The sequence below is a fragment of the Microtus pennsylvanicus genome, chromosome X (assembly GCF_037038515.1).
Source record: "Microtus pennsylvanicus isolate mMicPen1 chromosome X, mMicPen1.hap1, whole genome shotgun sequence".
In the NCBI taxonomy this organism is placed as follows: Eukaryota; Metazoa; Chordata; class Mammalia; order Rodentia; family Cricetidae; genus Microtus; species Microtus pennsylvanicus.
In genome coordinates this window covers 43109211-43127806 of record NC_134601.1, presented here as the reverse complement: position 1 = coordinate 43127806, position 18596 = coordinate 43109211, and the positions used below count along the sequence as shown (strand labels likewise).

The 18596-nt window shown below is 43.3% G+C and overlaps 1 pseudogene; it reads left to right on the top strand.

Moving 5' to 3' along the window:
• Window positions 1-2753: 2753 nt before the first annotated feature.
• LOC142840321 (uncharacterized) overlaps window positions 2754-18596 on the top strand; it is a 44052-nt pseudogene continuing 28209 nt past the window's right edge.

Here is an 18596-nt window from a genome sequence, read left to right as displayed (position 1 = left end):
CCCTGAGACCCTGAGCACCTGGCCAGAGATGCTGGGCTGTGTGTACGGTTTCAGGCAGGAGCTGTGTGTGCTGCTGGAGAGGCTGAGCCAAAAGCTAGAGGTTCCCTGGGCGGGCCTGTGCACAGGACGTGGGGTGGCGGGCACCCCGAGGTCCCCAAAGGAACCCGGAGGAGGCCCAGGATGCAGAATGCCCTGCAGCGAGCAAGGAGCAAGGTTCTCTGATCCTGCCAGACATGGAGGCCTCAGGACCCGGGAGGCTGTGCTCCCGGTGCCCAGCAAACCATGGGCGGTGGCGCTCGGCGCGGGTCACCTAGGTCCGGCTTGCTCCCACACCTCTCGTGGGTCAAGGAAACTGCGGGGAACCATCTTAGTAGCACTGGGGAGCTGCCCTTTAGCCAGCCCGCCGCCATGTTCACGGGAGCACGGGAAGCTGCTGGCGGGATCGGCAAAACAATTCCTCTTGATGGCAGTAGTGCACCGCGAATGCCTACTGTAGCGGGGCTCGGGCACACGCCCTCCGCCCTTTCCGAACAGAAAAAAGAGAAAGCCAAGCCCAGTTAGCCAAGCTCCAAGATGGCCGCCCCCAACCAACCCACTGGGCCAGGCCTGGCCAGAGATGGGTGCCTAGGCCTTTTGCAAGGGATCCAAGGGCCTGTGGACCCTGAGGGGTGGAGGAGTTCCGTGCGGAGATGGGCTCCAGGAACCTCTAAGCTTCTCCACCACACTGCCTGGAGGGAGACACTGGGCTTTGTGCTTAGGCCAGCCCCTGAAGGCTCTGCCTTTGGTTCCAGGGGTGCTCTGCTTGCCAGCCTGCAGGCCACTGCATGCCAATCTGGACCACGGGGGAGGAGCCTCAGAAGCAAATTCCAATTCGTGGACTTGGGAACATGGGGCCCAGGGTCCCCACCTAGCTGTGCAGCCAGAGTGTTCTGAGAGCCGCCCCCTGGCCCTGTCACAGGTGCAGCAACTCCTTCCTTGACCCTGTCCCTCTGTGTGAACAAGAAGGCTGCCAGGTAGGCCTTGGGTCTGCTGACACCTTAAATTAAACCGGGGCAAAAACCAAGCTTCCAGGTCCTGGTGGCCAGCCAAGAAGGGGCCTGCCTCCCAGGCTGACCCCGTCCGTGCTCCTAGGCTACGGCAGCACCTAGGTAGGGACTGGTGGGCCCAGTCTGCGAATTAGGGCCCCCAGGGAAGATGGGCAGATGCCCCAGAGCAGACCACCACCCACCTGAGTGTGTCCGCAGCCCCAGGACCGCCTTCCCACCTGGCAGAAGGCAGCAACGGGATGGAAGGACACAAGGCAATGGGCAGGCAGCTGTGTGCGTTCGTGAGGGAGCCAGTTTCGCCGGCCTGAGCCCCGAGGCCCAGGGTCCCATGGGTCCCATGCTCCTAGGGGAGAGGAGAAGAGCCACAGGACACCTTGGACTTCATGCCCAAGCTCCCCGCCATGCGACTTCAGGTGGCTGTGACCCCACAGCGGCCTCAGCTGGGACCCGAGCAAGCCAGGGGTCATCTGCGACCTCGCACCTGGCAGGCCCCCAGGACCCTCTTGTGAACACAAGGACACATGGAAGAAGACACATTCCATCCCACGTGCCCCCTTGCCTACCAAACCCTGGGCAGGCTGCCAAGCCTAGCACTCTCTTCTAGGCATCGCCAGGCAACCATTGTGAACTGCCTCCAGCTCTGTCACAATCGGTCCTCTCCCCCACAGGCCTCCATCCCCCACACCACCACCTTCAACCCACAGCAACCACCAGGCACCTCTCAAGAAACTTTTCTCTCCTGTCTCCAAAGTCGCCAAGACCCCCACCCCCAGACATGGAACTCTCCGTATCCTCTCAGATACCTGCTTGCGGACGGGCCTAGGCAGCCAGGGGACTCACAGCTCTCTCGAAAGATTCCAGGAGACCCAGGACAGCCAACCTAGACACCAAGGGAGAAATGAGCTCTTCTCATTTGTCGCACTTGGATGCCTACAGCACATACCCACCCCTGTCCTTTTCTGTGACATCCTTCCGAAAAGATCCAGGTGAATCCAAGTCCCCTGGCCAGGGGCCTTCAAATCCCCCGCCCCTCCCCAAGGGACCAAGACCCATGGAAAAGAAACGCATGGCCATGGACAGAGTGCCTCTGCCCACACACCGGCAAGGCAAAACGCCAACACACATTAAAAAACACCCAACGGGCCAGACTCAGTCTCTTTCTGCCGCCCCATCCCCGTCTCCTTCCCTCTATCTATGTATCTGCCTATCCACCTATCCTCCGAATCCACCTCTACCATTATTATCTCGGCTGTCTCCAGCCCTGGCATCTGGGCACAGTCCCATCCGTGGTATCCTAGGAAGCTGGACCTGTCTGGACACCAGGTGAGAGACGGAGTTCATTTGGGAATTGCTTTTCATGCCCAACAGGAATCCTACCCGTGTGGGCACTCAGAGGCCGGCCTCCACAGGTCCACACTCCCGAGAACGTCAATGAAGGGACTTAAAGGTGAGCCCTCTCCCCGCCTCCTGGAGACAACCATGTCTAAGCTCTTCCAAGTCGCCCTCTCCACCAAGCCTCCCGGAGTCTTCTGCACTGAGGCTAGAAATGGAACCCCCAGGGAATGTGTGGGGGGGCGGGTGGCAGGGACACATGTCTGTGTTGGGCAGCCGGCTCTGAGAACCTCGAAATGCCAGTGTGACCAATGATAACGACGGTACTGCCACTTCCGGGTGGCTCCCACAAACTGCTCTCATCCATCAAGAAACATGGACAGACAGCCCCTGACCCCACCAAAACGCACCGTTTCCTGGACAACGCCATACTTCTACCCACATGAGCTGGAACTGAAGGATGCAGCCTTAAAAGTCTTCACCTACGTGCCATACACCATTAAGCCTGAGCTGACCAACAGAGCTGTTACACGCTGTGACCTCTGAGGCACTTCTTAGGGCATGTCCCAGGACTGATACCCTCTGTTAATTTCAGAGTCTTCTCTGAGTATTCTTGTAGCTGAGCTGATGCCTGGACAGCCCAGGGCTGGTGAAGGGGCTTTTGGACCCTAGACCCTGTGACTTCTCCCTGGGAGTTACTCAGGGTGTCCTCGGCGGGAGAAGACAGGTGTATGCCGCCTGCACGGGCGCCCCTTATCAAAGAGCCGGGGTTTGCCTTGGAGGGCAAGGGCAGTGAAGCCTGGCCTGGATGGTACCCACAGGCCTGCCTGGCCTCTTTTCGGCAGCCTCCATTCCATACCCTGACCTGGCTACTTCTACTCGGATTCACCCAACCATCAACCCGAAGTGAGCTTGTTGCCCACTCGGTATGCACAAGCAGGTGGTCCATGATGGTGTTGGTGGGGGGTGCCTTCTCACAGACCACTTCTAGGATTCTGAGGATTCAAATTCCAAATCATGGATACGATTAGACCTAGGATAGGACACCTAGACACCAATGTAGAAATGAGCTATACTCACTTGTAGCACTTGGATGCCTACAGCACGTATCCATCCCAGTTACTTCGTGACATCCTAAAAGATTCCAGGTGAATCCATAGGCCACAGGCCAGGGCTTTTCATATCCTTGCTTCCCCACATACAAGGAGCCCAGACCCATGGAACAGAAACGTGTGGCCATGGACAGAGTCCGTCTGACCAGAAACCTGTATGGCAAAACACCAACATATGGGACATATGTCTGTGCTTGGCAGCCAGTTCTGAGTTCCTAGAAATGTCATCAATTTTACCAATCATAATGACGGTACTGCCACTTTTGGATGGTCCCCATAAACTGCTCTCCTCATGGGTCACTTTTGGACCCATGGACCAGAAACAGGTTTCTATAGGCACAATGTTTTTGCCTACTAACCTTCATGATAAAACACTAGCACACATATGATACCCCTACCCTCAACATTCCTACACTATGTCCTCACCTGTGATTCTCTCGACTCTTAAGACTAGCTTCTAGAAATAAATATCCTCGGATAGACCTGCCCATGTCTCTCTCCTTTGTTTTATAAGCAACAGGAATTCAAAATGGTTCTGAATAAATTAAAAAAATAGATTGTCTACGTTTGGTTTTGCTTTGTAAATATAGAATCAAGAGAAACCCTATGCCAGACAAGGTTGAAATTGACAATCAACTCAGAAAGATCTCCTCTGTCCTCCGTTAATAGAGTGGGTTAGGCACTTCATTTACATAGACTTTGAGAACACACACACCTTCTGCACACACACATAAGTTTCAAAAATAAAATAATTTCCAAAACAATTTTGCAGTTGTGGATGTATTAGAAATGCCTGTTTTCTCCCCATTGGTTTGATGAAAGCAAGAATGTGTTAGGTTACAAGGCACTAAGTCTGAAAAAGAGAAAAATTTGAATGAAGAGAACCTTAAAGTACTCACCCACAGCTTCAGCTTGGAGTATGCACCAACTTAAGAAACATGGAATGGTTCATGTTCAAAGCCTTGTTCAAAGAATAAACCTTGATGAACTTTGTAGGGCTGCGAACCTGAAATGGAGATCTATTTTGTTTTCTATTGTTTTTATATTAGTTCTTTCCTTTATCATTCAAGACTATAGAGAAAGCTTAAGTATTTCTATGTTTGAATAAAAAGTGCAAAAATCAAAAGCCATGGACAGATGCGTACATGATATTCAGAATGGTAAATAAAGTAGGAACTAGTATATGTATCTATTCAGAAATTAAAAATTTTCAATAATTCAGCTTTGGAGATTACTGCTTCAGGATGATTAACAAGAAATGCAAGGATATACGGGAACAGCTACAAATACAGACAATGCTGTTATTTGCAAATAATTAGCATTTTGGCCATTTTTTTCAATAAGACTTCCTCAACCTAGCCACATTATTTTTCTTATAGAGCTTGGTATCTGAAATTATTTCTTTTCCAAAAAATTTAAAATTTAATTTTTGTTACCTTTTTAAAATCTTTGGGAACATGTGACTCTATGACAAGGTAGTTTTATTTGTACAAGCAAGGTGCTGGTATCCCCAATGAGTGCTGTAAAATATTCATGAATATAACTTCATTTCTTCTGTAGTTCATAAAACCCTAGAGTCTAGAATCTGGATCAGTGAAAGTGTGAATGCCCTTTGTTGTGTGTCTTTCATCCCAGCAGTTGAGAGACTTAGAAAGAAGGATCTCTGAGTTGGAGGTCAGCCTGGTCTACAGAGCAAGTTCCAATACAGCCTGGGCTACACAAAACAACCATATCTCAGAAAACCAAAAAAGAAAAAATAACTTAATGGTCCCGATTTTGCGTGAACTTGCCAAGGGACTTGCGTAAATGCTTTTTTATATTTTAATACTCTTCTGTCCATTGAATATACACAGCAGCTGATGTTCAGTTTTGCACAGTAAACGACAGTAATGCAGGGCTTTTGTTTGGTTGTTTGTTTGTTTTTTAGGGTTTTTTTTTTGCTGCCTTTTTTTTCCTCCCTGAAAGATCCTTCCCATTAAAAGTCCTTACCAGTAAGTTTGGGGAACAAAGCCATGCACAGGGCGGCCACACTTTAACAATTGCTTAGCCAGGCTTTATCAATCCCTTTGATTAACCCACCACAGCACCCGCGCTTCTCGGGCGGTGCATAGGAGCAGAGTAATGGGACCCCTGCTTAGTGTGCAGGTCCTTGAGCCCTCTCAGGCCTCCAGCAGTGTCCTCTGACCCAGGGAAGTGATTCCAAGTTTCCCGGGAGACCCTACTGGCAAGGCTTTCCAGATGCTGCCCGGTGCACAAAACTGCAGTGTTTCTAAACTCACGACCTAGGCCAAACCACGTGGTGCCTCCACCACCAACTCCCGGCGCTTTCCCAGTGAGATCCAAGGCCCAAGGTCCCACGCTCAGGGTCACACACTCAGGCACAACAGGGTGGCTGCGGATGATGCAAAAATCTTACCTTGTCGAGGCCAGACTGTCCTGTGCTCCAATCTCAGACTTGGAAGGCTACAAAAGCCAGCAGCACCCATTCTGCGCCTTCTCCACAGTCTCCCTATGCTTAGCTGGGGATAAGTAGGGAAAAAAAGGGGTAGGTAATCCAATCCCTTTGAATGCTGGCCCCGCCCAGGGGATAACAGAGCTAGAGCAGATCCGCCCAGGAGTTTCAAAGGGGCGGGGACCTGTGGGCCTGGGAATGCCATGTGGGTTTCTTTGCAATTTGCTTAGAAAGGATTTGGTTCCCTTATGTGAGACAAAGGGAGGACAGTAGGACCCATACAATGGGAAATTAACCCTCAAGATCTTCGAAAGCATTTACGGAAAAACACAAGCTTAAATAAATTTTAATAAGGATTAAAGTTTTGTGCTTCCATACTCCTATGGATACTTTGCATGTATGTATGAACGTATGAATGTATGCATGTATACCTCATGCATTGCTAGTGTCCACAGAGGCCAGAGGAGGACGAGAGAGGGCACTGGAGCCCGTGGGTTTGGAGTTCTAGATACAGTTGGATGTGAGTTGCCTTACAAGTCCTGGGAATTGTGCCTGGGTGTTTTGAAAGAACAGTGATTGCTCTTAACTGCTGAGTCATTTCTCCAGCCCAGCAATAGGGTCAAGTCCTCAAGTTCTGGTAGGCAGCCAGACCAATGTCAATAGCCTGTATTGTTCTGGGGGAATCTCTTGAAACATCAAACCACAAAACTTAAAGGGATGTTTCACACAGCTGGCTCCAGATTTTTGTTCAAAAGTCTGTACTTCCATGGGAGAACATCAATCCCCAAGATGGAATAATTTCCATTAAACTATGTGAACAGGGTTGTTTATGATTTCTATTGCTGCAAAAAGACACCATGAAGATGACAACTCTTATAACACAAAATATTTATTGGGGTGGTTTACATTTTCCAAGTTTTAGTCCATTATCATCTTTGTTGGCTTACAGGCAGAAATTATTATTTAGAATTATTTAGTGATATTCTTGAACTGTATCAGCAAAAGTATGCTCTTAAATATAAGCATCATAGCTTTCACTACAGGGAAATGAAATAGGCAATGCCCATTTTTAAGTTCAAGCCTTGATGTTCAAAGAAAATACAAGTGCACAGAACTTATAGCAGAATTCGATAATCTGTATCATTTTTTTTTTTGTCACACTGAACGCTGTGAGAGAAAAATTGTCTTGTCGGCTAGAGGGGGAAAAGAGACCCTCATGCTTACTTTTTGGCAAATTCACATATTATTTTAGATAAATTCACACATCTCATCTGCAAAGACATAAATTATTTTCATGTGTGAAACAGAGCCTGACATCAGTCCCACAAAGTGTGTGTTTTGTGCATACAAGCAAAACTGTTTGGAAAAATCATTTCATGATTGTGCTAATAATTGAGTTCATCACACTTCTTTCCAAGCAGAAATTGCTGCCTGTGTTGAGCTTTGGGTTTAGCTCCCAACATCACAAGAAAGGGATAGTGATAATAATAATGGCTATTTTTCTTTTTCTTTCTTTTTTTCTTTTTTGAGACAGGGTTCCTTTGGTAGTGTTTTCTGTCCCAGAATTGGCTATGTACACCAGGCTGGCCTAGACCTCAAGAGATCCATCTACCTTTGCCTCCCTTCAAAGTGCTGGTATTAAAAACATAGTTGCCCTTTATTAGGAATCTATAATTCTCTCTATTTACTTAATTGTGTGTCTTTTTGTTCATCACTGGAGTGAGGTAATTTTGGACTACATCCCTAGCACTTTTGAATTTGAAAAAAATGTTTTGAGATAAGGTCTGTGTAAGCATTCCAAGCTAGCTTAGAACTTTCTACCCTCCTGCCTTTATCTCTAGAGTAGCTGAAGTTATACATCACCAAGTAAAATTACTGATAAATATTTTAATGCATGTATCTTAATGAAGTTGGTCTGTTAGTTATTTTGTTCACTTTTTTATAGTTACTGAAAATATATTTGCATATCATTAAATATTTAATCCTTTTAAGGGTGAATATGCTGAAAACTGAATCTCCTGTTTAAGCTATATCCCAGTCTGTACAACTTTACATTAGTCTCTCATTCTTTACATTTCCTTATTAGTTCCCTACGTCATTTAAAGAACTGCCTATTGCTTAGCCTTTGATTAGGGCAAAAGCAACAACCTTTTTGCTCCTACAGGTTGAATGCCTGTAGAATCTGGATATCACATACTGGTTTAGAAAGTTACAACAAGCAGCTATCTTTGCGTATTGAAGTTGGACTTTTCCCAAATAACCACACAGGTACTTCTTATTAATTATAAATGCTCAGTCAATCTCTTGGATTTGTTTTTTAGCTAGTTCAGAGAGCCTTAATTAACCTATTCTATTAACTATGTGCTTATAGGGATTCCTAAGAACACAGTTTATTGTTCATAGGTTCTCAGAACGAATTTGGCCACATTGTTATTAAGGTGTAATAGAAAAGTCCACTTGTTGTGATTTGTGTAGGTAGGAAGGGTATTCGGCTAGGTGAGCAGGTTAAAGATTGGTTAATTTGAATGATTTCAGTAAATGAGTCCAGACTTACCTGGTAACTGGCCCTGGGGAGACTAGGGCTAGGGAAATACTCATGAAGGGGGTGGAGATGGAGGGCAAGTTGGCTTCTGTGTTTTTACATGGGAAAGGCACTAATCCAAAGAGTATTTACTATCTTTAGACCTTGGGCATGGCATTGTCTCCTGGATCAGCAAAAGCATATGAGGTCACACCATCAGAATCACAGACAAAAAAAGCCCGATTAAAACGATCTTTTGTAAAATATTTCTTTAATTTATTTTCCGTACGGATGTCTGATTCAGGGGTATCCCTTTGAGACCAGATCCATGGTAGAAAATAAAGGAGTAAAGGCACTGAAATCCCAAGGCAGGAGTGGTTATAATAGCCTTTGTTATCTAGAGCTGGGAGTGGAATCCGTGCTCTCAGAATTGCCAAGCGGGCTCTAACTGCTGAGCCACACCATCAGTCTTGCAACTGACATTTAAAGGCCACCATCAGTGTGGAGTTTGTTGCCTCCATTCCCTGTACTCTGCACCTCCAGTATTCTTTCCCAGTTGAATCCCCTGTTATGACCACCTGCATGCTGCTGGACCCAGCCTTGGGTCAAAGGCCCAGACTTCACTGGTTTTGTTTATCCCTCACTTATTTTCTGGCTGCTTAGGTAGAAGAAATAGAACAATCAGAGGGAAGGGGCAGGAGAACAATAGAGCCCCTGAGGTTCTTTATCTTAGCCAAGCAGGTGACTTTATACTTTAGGTCTGCAATATTTTCATTGCCTTCCCCTGGGAAGGGTTCATTTCTGTTGTTGATTATTTATATGTTTGTCAGGGATTGTGCTATGCTGTCATACTTAGCAGAGAAAATTGGGAACATAGTGGTGAGCGAAATAGTGAGGGAAGCAGAGGAGGAGGAGGAGAGAAGGGGAAGTGGGAGGAGAATATGAAAGAAGGGAATGATTGAGATGGGGGAAGGACAGAGAGGGAGAGCAAGGAAAGAGATATCTAGATTGAGGGAGTCATTGTGGGGCTAGCAAGAAACCTGGTATGAGAAATTTCCAGGCATCCACAAGGAGAACCCAGCTAACAACCCAAGCAATTGTGGAGAAGGTGCCTGAACTGTCCCTGCCCTATAATCAGATGGATGACTCTCTTATATGTCATCATAGAACCTTCATCCAGCAACTGATGGAAAGAGATGCAGAGATATACTGGCTAGCATTGGTCTGAGCTTCCAAAGTCTAGTCGAAGAGAGGGAGCAGTGATAATATGAAAACAGGAGTCAGACCATGATGGGAATACCCAGTGACACAGCTTACCTGAACTAATTAGAAGTTCACTACTTCAGGCCTAACAGTAGAGGAACCAGCGTAGGACCGAATTAGGCCGCTCTGAATGTGGGTGACAGTTGTATGACTGTGGCACCTGTGAGACCAGGATTTAACCATACTGCTTGTCTACTGGCTCTTTGGAACCCATTCTCTTTGGAGGGATAGCTTGCTCAGCCTAAATATAGTATGGAAGGTCTTTGTCCTATCTAAAAGCAATGGGCCAGGCATTATTGACTTCCCATAGCAAGCCTCACCCTCTCTGAGGAGTGGATGGTGGGAGAGTTGACAGGGGTGGAAGGAGGTTAGGGAGCAGGAAATATTATTGGTATGTAAAAAGAGAAGCCTGGCGGTGGTGGTGCACGCCTTTAATACCAGCCCTTGGGAGGCAGAGGCAGGCAGATCTCTGTGAGTTCGAGACCAGCCTGGTCTACAAGAGCTAGTTCCAGGACAGGCTCCAAAACCACAGAGAAATCCTGTCTCGAAAAACCAAAAAAAAAAAAGAAAAAAAGAAAAACAAAAGAGAAAATATATCCTTTCTTAAAAATTAAAATAATTAAAGAAATATTGAAGCATGCATTTAGGAGTTAATGTAATCTTACTCTTCCTATTTAATTTTTTTGAGACAAGGTCTTAATATACATCCATGGTTGGCACTATGTAGAACAGCCTGGCCTTGAACTCACAGGCAAGTCTCTGCCACTGACTAGCAGGTACTGGGATTAAAGGCACGTGTTCCCATACCTTGTCCCAACTGATTTGAATTTAATTTTGCTATGTACCTTCTGAATTTGAATCAATAATTTTAACATATGTGTTGTATATGTTCTTAATAATGTTATCGATAAAATCACATATATGTGAGTGACAAAAATAAATCATATGCCAGAAAATTGCATGTGGATTTTAGTGATATCTTCTTGACTTTGGTAATCTTTTGTCATGTAAATGTAATCATTCAAAGTTCAGTTTTGTAGGTGTATTTTTATATAGTATATCTCTAAAATAAAGTTCAATATCATCTCAATATGGAGGAACTATGAATAAAATTCTGCAACTTATAACTATATTTTTGTTGGTTGATCTGGAATCCAGTATGTTATCTTTTAAAGTGTGAAGTAATATAGAAACGTCGATTTTGTTTTTGTTAACTTGATGTGGAATTCCCCTCTGTATGCTGTGAATATTATTGGTGAATAAAAGAACTGCTTTGAGCCTATAGCAGAGCTATAGGGGAATATACCTAGGTGGAGAAAACTAAACTGAATGCTGAGAGAAAGAAAGGTGAAGCTAGAGAAATGCTATGTAGCCCCACCAGAGACAGATGCCAGAATTTTAGCTGGTAAGCAACAGTCACGTGGCCATACACAGATGACTTGAAATGGGTAAAGTAATATGCAGGATTTAGCCAATAAGAAGCTAGAGGTAAGGGGCCAAGCAGTGATTTAAATAATATAGTTTCTATGTGATTATTTAGGGTCTAGGCAGCCGGAAACCAACAAGTGGCCTCCTTACAACATTAACTAGAACTTTAAACTGCACTTAGGTTTTTTCAAAACCTGCATATATGGTTATTTTTATTTCTTTTCCTTAGTAAATAATGAAAATGCAGTGGTGTTAACATTTCAGCATGTGACAAGAACAAACAAAATTTTATACACTTTTTCTATGTCCTTGCAATGCTGTGTTTTCCCACATCAACACATTAAGCACATAAATACATTACTAATTAGTTGGATTTTTATGCTTCTTTTGTAGAATATCTTGAACAGACATGCTTTTCTCTGTATAGTAATCACATTTTGAAGTGCCAAATATGAAGGACTCCATGTACATATTTGTTATATAATATTATAGCAATTGTGGCAACTTTAATACAAAATCGACAGCAGAACATTCTATCACAATCATGTATAGCATGAAGGAAGAGTTATGCATTTCTCCTAAATGTTTTCTTAAGCTAATACAATAAAAGTTAGACCCAAGCTGATGGCTCATTGCAGGTAGTTAAAATTTTGAATAGGCTAGTTCAAGAATGGCTCCAGGTCAGGTAGTAGAAACTTTAGAGCAGGCTGTTTCAAGGATGCAGATCAGTATAGTCTCACTCCGGAAGGTTATGTAAGGACTCAAGCTCCTGCTCTCTCTGGTTCCATGCTTCATGAACCGTCAGGATCCTCCCTGCCACAAGCTCTTTACCATGTTCTGCCTTGTTGACGTTCCAAAGCAGTGCAATTAAACAAGCGTGCTGAAACATCTAAATCCGGGAAACAAACTTCTCTTCCTTACTATAGTCTATTATGTCAGACATTTTCCACAATGACAGAAGGCAAACATCAAACAAAGGTGAGAGAAAGCATCCAAGATGGCTGAACATGGAAACCTTTAATTCTGTGGGAAGAGACTGAACGTAATAGAGTCCACTTTGTCTTGAACAGAGCATGTACCAAGAACAAGGGAACTAAAATGTGGTCCAAAAGTATAAATTGCCTTGGGTGGGTTACTTAGTCTAGGGGTTGCAACCCACCCTGCAGTTCAGTAATTCCAGGGTCCCGAAAAGGCACTATCTGAAAAGACTTGAGCAAGAGAGAGGAAGAAGGCCAGGCAGATTTGTTGAAGCCTCCGTTTATTAGAGTCAGGGTTACAGCTTATATAGGATAAGGAATTTGGGGGGGGGGCACAGGGGCCTGGGCTCTTGCCACGTGGTTCACGTTGGTCACATAGGCCAGGAGGTTACGAAAGGTCAGGTCACATAGGCCAGAAAGTCACGAGTTGACACACCTAGTTTTCTAGATAGTCTGGAATGTGGGGCGGGTTCCACTAACAGAGATAGCTCTCTATTAACAGCTAATTGGGTGTGGGGTAGGCTCTGTCAATAGAACAGTTTCTCAATGTAATTGGGGGGTGTGGGGTTCTCTGCAGGCTCCCCAGGGCGATGGTTCCTGTAATAATTTTGGGGGGAAAATGGCTCCTGACACAAGAGGGTAAACAACTTCCTTCTGTGCACTAATACACTCTGGATAAACAGATAAGCCACAGAAATATTAAGCATCTGAGTGGCAGGAACCTTGTATTGTTTGTCTGTTCATTTTTGCAACCCTTGGCAAATAAGTATGAAATAAAGAAAAACTGAGCCACTCTATGGGAATGTGTGTAGATTCTTTTACTCACTTTTTTTTATGTTTTCTTTTTCTTCTTCTTCTTCTTCTTCTTATTATTATTATTATTATTATTATTATTACTACTACTACTATTATTATTATTACAAATTTTCACCTCCCCCTTCCTCCCATTTCCAACCTCCTCGCCCCATTCCCTTTCCCCCTCTCTCCAGTCCAAAGAGCAGTCAGGGTTACCTGCCCTGTGGGAAGTCCTAGGTCCTACCCTCTCCATCCAGGTCTAGGAAGGTGAGTATCCAAATAGACTAGGCTCCCACAAAGCCAGTACATGCAGTAGGAACAAAACCCAGTGCCATTGTCCTTGCCTTCTCATCAGCCTTCATTGTCTGCCATGTTCAGAGAGTCCGGTTTGATCACATGCTTCATCAGTCCCAGTCCACATGGCCTTGGTAAATTCCCATTAGATCAGCCCCAAAGTCACAGTGGATTTGCGCACCCCTCGAGGCCCTGACTTCCTTGCTCATTTTCTCTCTTCTTCAGCTCCTCATTTGGACCTTGGGAGCTCAGTCCAGTGCTCCAATATGGGTCTCTGACTCTATCTCAATCCATTGCCAGATGAAGGTTCTATGGTGATATACAAGATATTCATCAGAGTGGCTATAGTATAGGGTCAGTTCAGGCTTCCTCTCCTCAGCTGCTCAAGGAACAAGCTGGGGACATCTCCTTGGACACCTGGGTACCCCTCTAGAGTCCAGTCAACACTCAAATGGCTCCCTTAATTAAGATATATACTTCCCTGCTCCCATATCCACCCCTCCTCCATCCCAACTGTCCCATACCTCCATGCTTTCCCCATCCTCCCCTTCTCACTTTTCTCTCCCCGTCTCCCCTTACCCCTGTCCCACCCCCACCCCCAAGCTCTCAATTTTTGCCAGGAAATCTTGCCTATTTCCAACATCCAGGAGGATAACTACATGTTTTTTTGGGGGGGTTACGCCTTCCTATTTAGCTTCTCTAGGATCATGAATTATAGGCTGAATGTCCTTTATTTATGGCTAGAATCCACTAATTAGTGAGTACATACCATATTCATCTTTTTGGGTCTGGGTTACCTCATTCATAATAGTGTTCTCTATTTCCATCCATTTGCATGCAAAATTCAAGTTTTCATTTTTTTTTAACGTTGAGTAGTACTCTAATGCGTATATATTCCACACTTTCTTTATCCATTCTTCCATTGAGGAGCATCCAGATTGTTTCCAGGTTCTGGTATTTACAAATAATGCTGCGATGAACGTAGTTGAACAAATGCTCTTGTCATATAATAGGGCATCTCTTGGGTATATTCCCAGGAGTGGTATTGCTGGATCCTGGATTACGTTGATCCCGAATTTCCTGAGAAACCGCCACACTGATTTCCAAAGTGTTTACACATGTTTGCATTCCCACCAGCAATGGATGAGTGTTCCCCTTACTCCACATCCTCTACAGCAAAGGCTATCATTGGTGTTTATGATTTTAGCCATTCTGCCAGGTGTGAGATGATATTTCAAAATTGTTTTGATTTGCATTTCCCTGATTGCTAAGGAGGTTGAGCATGACCTTAAGTGTCTTTTGGCCATTTGAACTTCTTCTTTTGATAATTCTCTGTTCAGTTCAGTACCCCATTTTTTAATTGGGTTAATTAACATTTTAAAGTCTAGTTCTTGAGTTCTTTTTTTCATCCTTTTCTTTCTTTCTTTCTTTCTTTCTTTTTTCTTTCTTTCTTTCTTTCTTTCTTTCTTAAAATTTCTGTCTCTTTCCCGCCACTGCCTCCCATTTCCCTCCCCCTCCCCCAATCAAGTCCCCCTCACTCGTTAGCTCAAAGAGCAATCAGGGTTCCCTACCCTGTGCGAAGTCCAAGGACCACCCACCTCCATTCTTGAGTTCTTTATATATTTTGCAGATCAGACCTTTGTCTGTTGCGGGGTTGGTGAAGATCTTCTCCCAATCAGTAGGTTGCCTTTTTGTCTTAATGCCAGTGCCCTTTGCTTTACAGAAGCTTCTCAGTTTCAGGAGGTCCCATTTATTCAATGTTGCTCTTATTGTCTGTGCTACAGGGGTTATACATAGGAATTAATCTCCTGTGCCCGTATGTTGTAGACTATTTCCCACTTTCTCTTCTATCAGGTTCAATGTGTTCAGATCGATACTGAGATTTTTAATCCATTCGGACTTGAGTTTTTTGTATGGTGATAGATATGGATCTATTTTCATTCTTCTACATGTTGACAACCAGTTCTGCCAGCACCATTTGTTGAAGATGCTTTCTTTCTTTCATTGTATACTTTTAGCTCCTTTGTCAAAAATCAGATGTTCATAAATTTGTGGGATAATATCTGGATCTTCTATTCGATTCCATTGATCTACTTCTCTGTTTTTATGCCAGTACCAAGCTGTTTTCACTACTGTAGCTCTGTAATAGAGTTTGAAGTCAGGGATGTTAATGCCTCCAGAAGTTCTTTTATTATATAGGGTTGTTTTGGCTATCCTGGGTTTTTTTGTTTTTCCAAATAAAGTTGATTATTGTTCTCTCAAGGTCTGTGAAGAATTTTGTTGGGGTTTTGATGGGGATTGTGTTGAATTTATAGATTATCTTTGGGAGAATTGCCATTTTTACTATGTTTATCCTACCCATCCAAGAGCATAGGAGGTCTTTCCATATTCTGGTGTCCTCTTCAATTTCTTTCTTCAATGCCTTAAAGTTCTTGTCAAATAGATCTTTCTCTTCCTTGGTTAGAGTTACCCAAGATACTTTATGCTATTCGTGACTATTGTAAAAGGTGAAGTTTCTCTGAATTCCCTCTCTGCTTCACTATCCTTTGTGTCTAGGAGGGCTACTGATTATTTTGAGTTGATCTTGTAGCCTGCCATTTCACTGAAGTTATTTATCAGCCATTGGAGTTCTTTGGTAGAGGTTTGGGGGTCACTAATGTACACTATCATATCGTCTGCAAATAACGAAAGTTTGACTTTTTCCTTTTAGATTAGAATTCCCTTGATCTCCTGATCATGTCTTATTGCTATTGCTAGGACTTCAAGAACTATGTTAAAGAGATACGGTGAGAGTGGGCAGCATTGTCTTCTCCCTGAATTTAGTGGAATGGATTTGAGTTTCTCTCCATTTAACTTGATATTAGCTGTTGTCTTGCTGTATATTGCTTTTATTATATTTAGGTAGGATCCTTGTATCCCTAACCTCTGCAAAAGCTTTACCATAAAGGGGTGTTGAATTTTGTCAAATGCTTTTTCTGCATCCATTGAAATGATCATATGGATTTTTCTTTCAGTTTATTTATATGATGGATTACATTGATAGATTTTCATATGTTGAACCAGCCCTGCATCTCTGGGATGAAGCCTACTTGATCATAATGGATATTTTTTAATGTGTTCTTAGATTCTGTTTGCCAGAATTTTATTGAGAGTTTTTGCACCGATGTTCATGAGTGAGATTGGTCTGTAATTCTCTTTCTTGGTTGGGTCTTTGTATGGTTTTGGAACCAGGGTGACTGTAGCTTTGTAAAAAGAGTTTGGCAATGACTCTTCTGTTTCTGTTATGTGAAACACATTAAGGAGTATAGGTATCAGGTCTTCTTGGAAGTTCTGATAAAATTCTGCATTAAATCATCAATCAGGTCCTGGCCTTTTTTTGGTTGGGAGGGCCCAGACCATTGTATCTAGTACCATCTCTGGGCTGGAGGTCCTCATTTCTATAAGAAAGCAGGCTGAGCAAGGCATGATGAGCAAGCTAGTAAGCAGCACCCCTCAATGGCCTATGCACCAGCTCCTGCCTTCAGGTTCCTACTCTGCTTGAGTTCATGCCCTAGCTTCATCCAGTGCTATGGAAGTGCACCAAATAAACATATTCCTCCCAGAGATAATTTGGTCATAATGTTTCACTGAAGCAATACAAACCCCAACTAAGACAGTTGCCCTAAGTTTCCCTCCGCACTTCCGAACAAAGCTTTACAAAAGCAAACCTTTGACTGTTCTCATGTTTTCAGACAAGGTCTCACAGTACAGCACAAACTGGCCTTCAGTTTCATAGTCTGTATTTTCTGCCCTCTAGTGCCAGGATTTATTATTGTGAGCCTCCAATCCAGGCAAGGTTATGTAGTTCTTTGTTTTTTTCTTTATGAAATTCATTGTGTGCTGATCCTGGACCACAAATAAGGATCCAGTGAGGACTTGTGACAGGCCACACGGAGACACTTGAGAAAACCTCTGACTGTAAGAAAATGATTGCATACCAATTTAATTTAATCTAGCAATTCAATACTGTGAACCCGAGAAATTATTTTTTGCTTTTTTCCTAATGCCATTTGTGTACAGTTCTGTCTGTACAGAGGGGTGAGCATATTTATGTGTACACAGTAGCACTTATACACATAGGCAATCTTGTACATGTTTGTGCATGTAAAACCTAGAGGGCAACATTTAGTTTTGTTACATAGGACCTAACAACATGTTTCTTTGAAACAAATCTCTTTTGGATACTGAGTTTTACCCATTAGGTCAGGTTGTCTTGCCAGTGAGTCCCAGGGATTCCCCTATCTTTTTTCCATCCTTGACACTAGGGTTATAAGTATACACCCTTATGGCTCAAAGATTTTTAAAACGAACTATTTATTTAATTTGTTCAGGGATTATGTGACCTGCCACAGTGAACATGGGAGATCAAAGAACAATTTGTTTGTTTGTACTCTCCATTCATGATGTTGGTTCCAGGGATCCCCTATAAGTCATCAAGTATGGCACCAAGTGCCTTTAACCACTGAGCAATCTCACTGGCCATCACATAGGGGCGTTGAAGGTTTTCTGGGGATCCAGTTCAGGCCCTAAAGCTTGCCCAGTAAGCACTTTATCTACAGAGATATCTCTCCAGCAGTCCTAATAGACTGTCTAAAAACAGAAATATTTTCCCTTTACTTTTCACATGTTATGAGAGTTATAACATTGTATGTTATAATGTTGTTTGCCAAACACAGACTCAAAATGAACCATTTTTAAAGAGAATTAAAGAAACGTTACCATTAAAATCATTTATATTTTTACACAGTAAATATGATATCTTTTCCCTTCATTCTCATGGTATATTTCTACTTTGGGAGCATAGATTTTCTTTATTAATAATATTCCTTTTACATTTATATTTAAACATTGATGGATTAATTCATTTATTTTTCTTTTCTTTTTTGTAAACTTCTATGTAGCTAAGACTCATCTGAGACAAAAATGGGTAGCCCACACTGGCTTCAAAGGGCAGGCTACCTGCCTAACATTTCTGAGTGCTGAGATTGTACATATAAATCATAATACCAGATTCATTTGTAAACTTTTAAAATTTATTTTGGATTGATATTTTTCCAAGTCATTTGTTTTAATTTATGACATTATGAAAATAATTGCATGATTTTTCAGTTCACTTTTTTCCCTACAAAACCTCCCATATACCTCTCCTTGCTCTTTAAAAAATAAACGCTTTTTTTCTCATGAATAGTTGTTTGGACATGGGTGTATGTCTGTGTGACTATATACATACATGTATATTGTTGCGGCGTAAACGAATGCAGACAGATTGTAAAAATATATATAGTTTTAATGTAGAAATAGACTTACAGAACCACCGTTCCCGCGGAGACCAGGAAA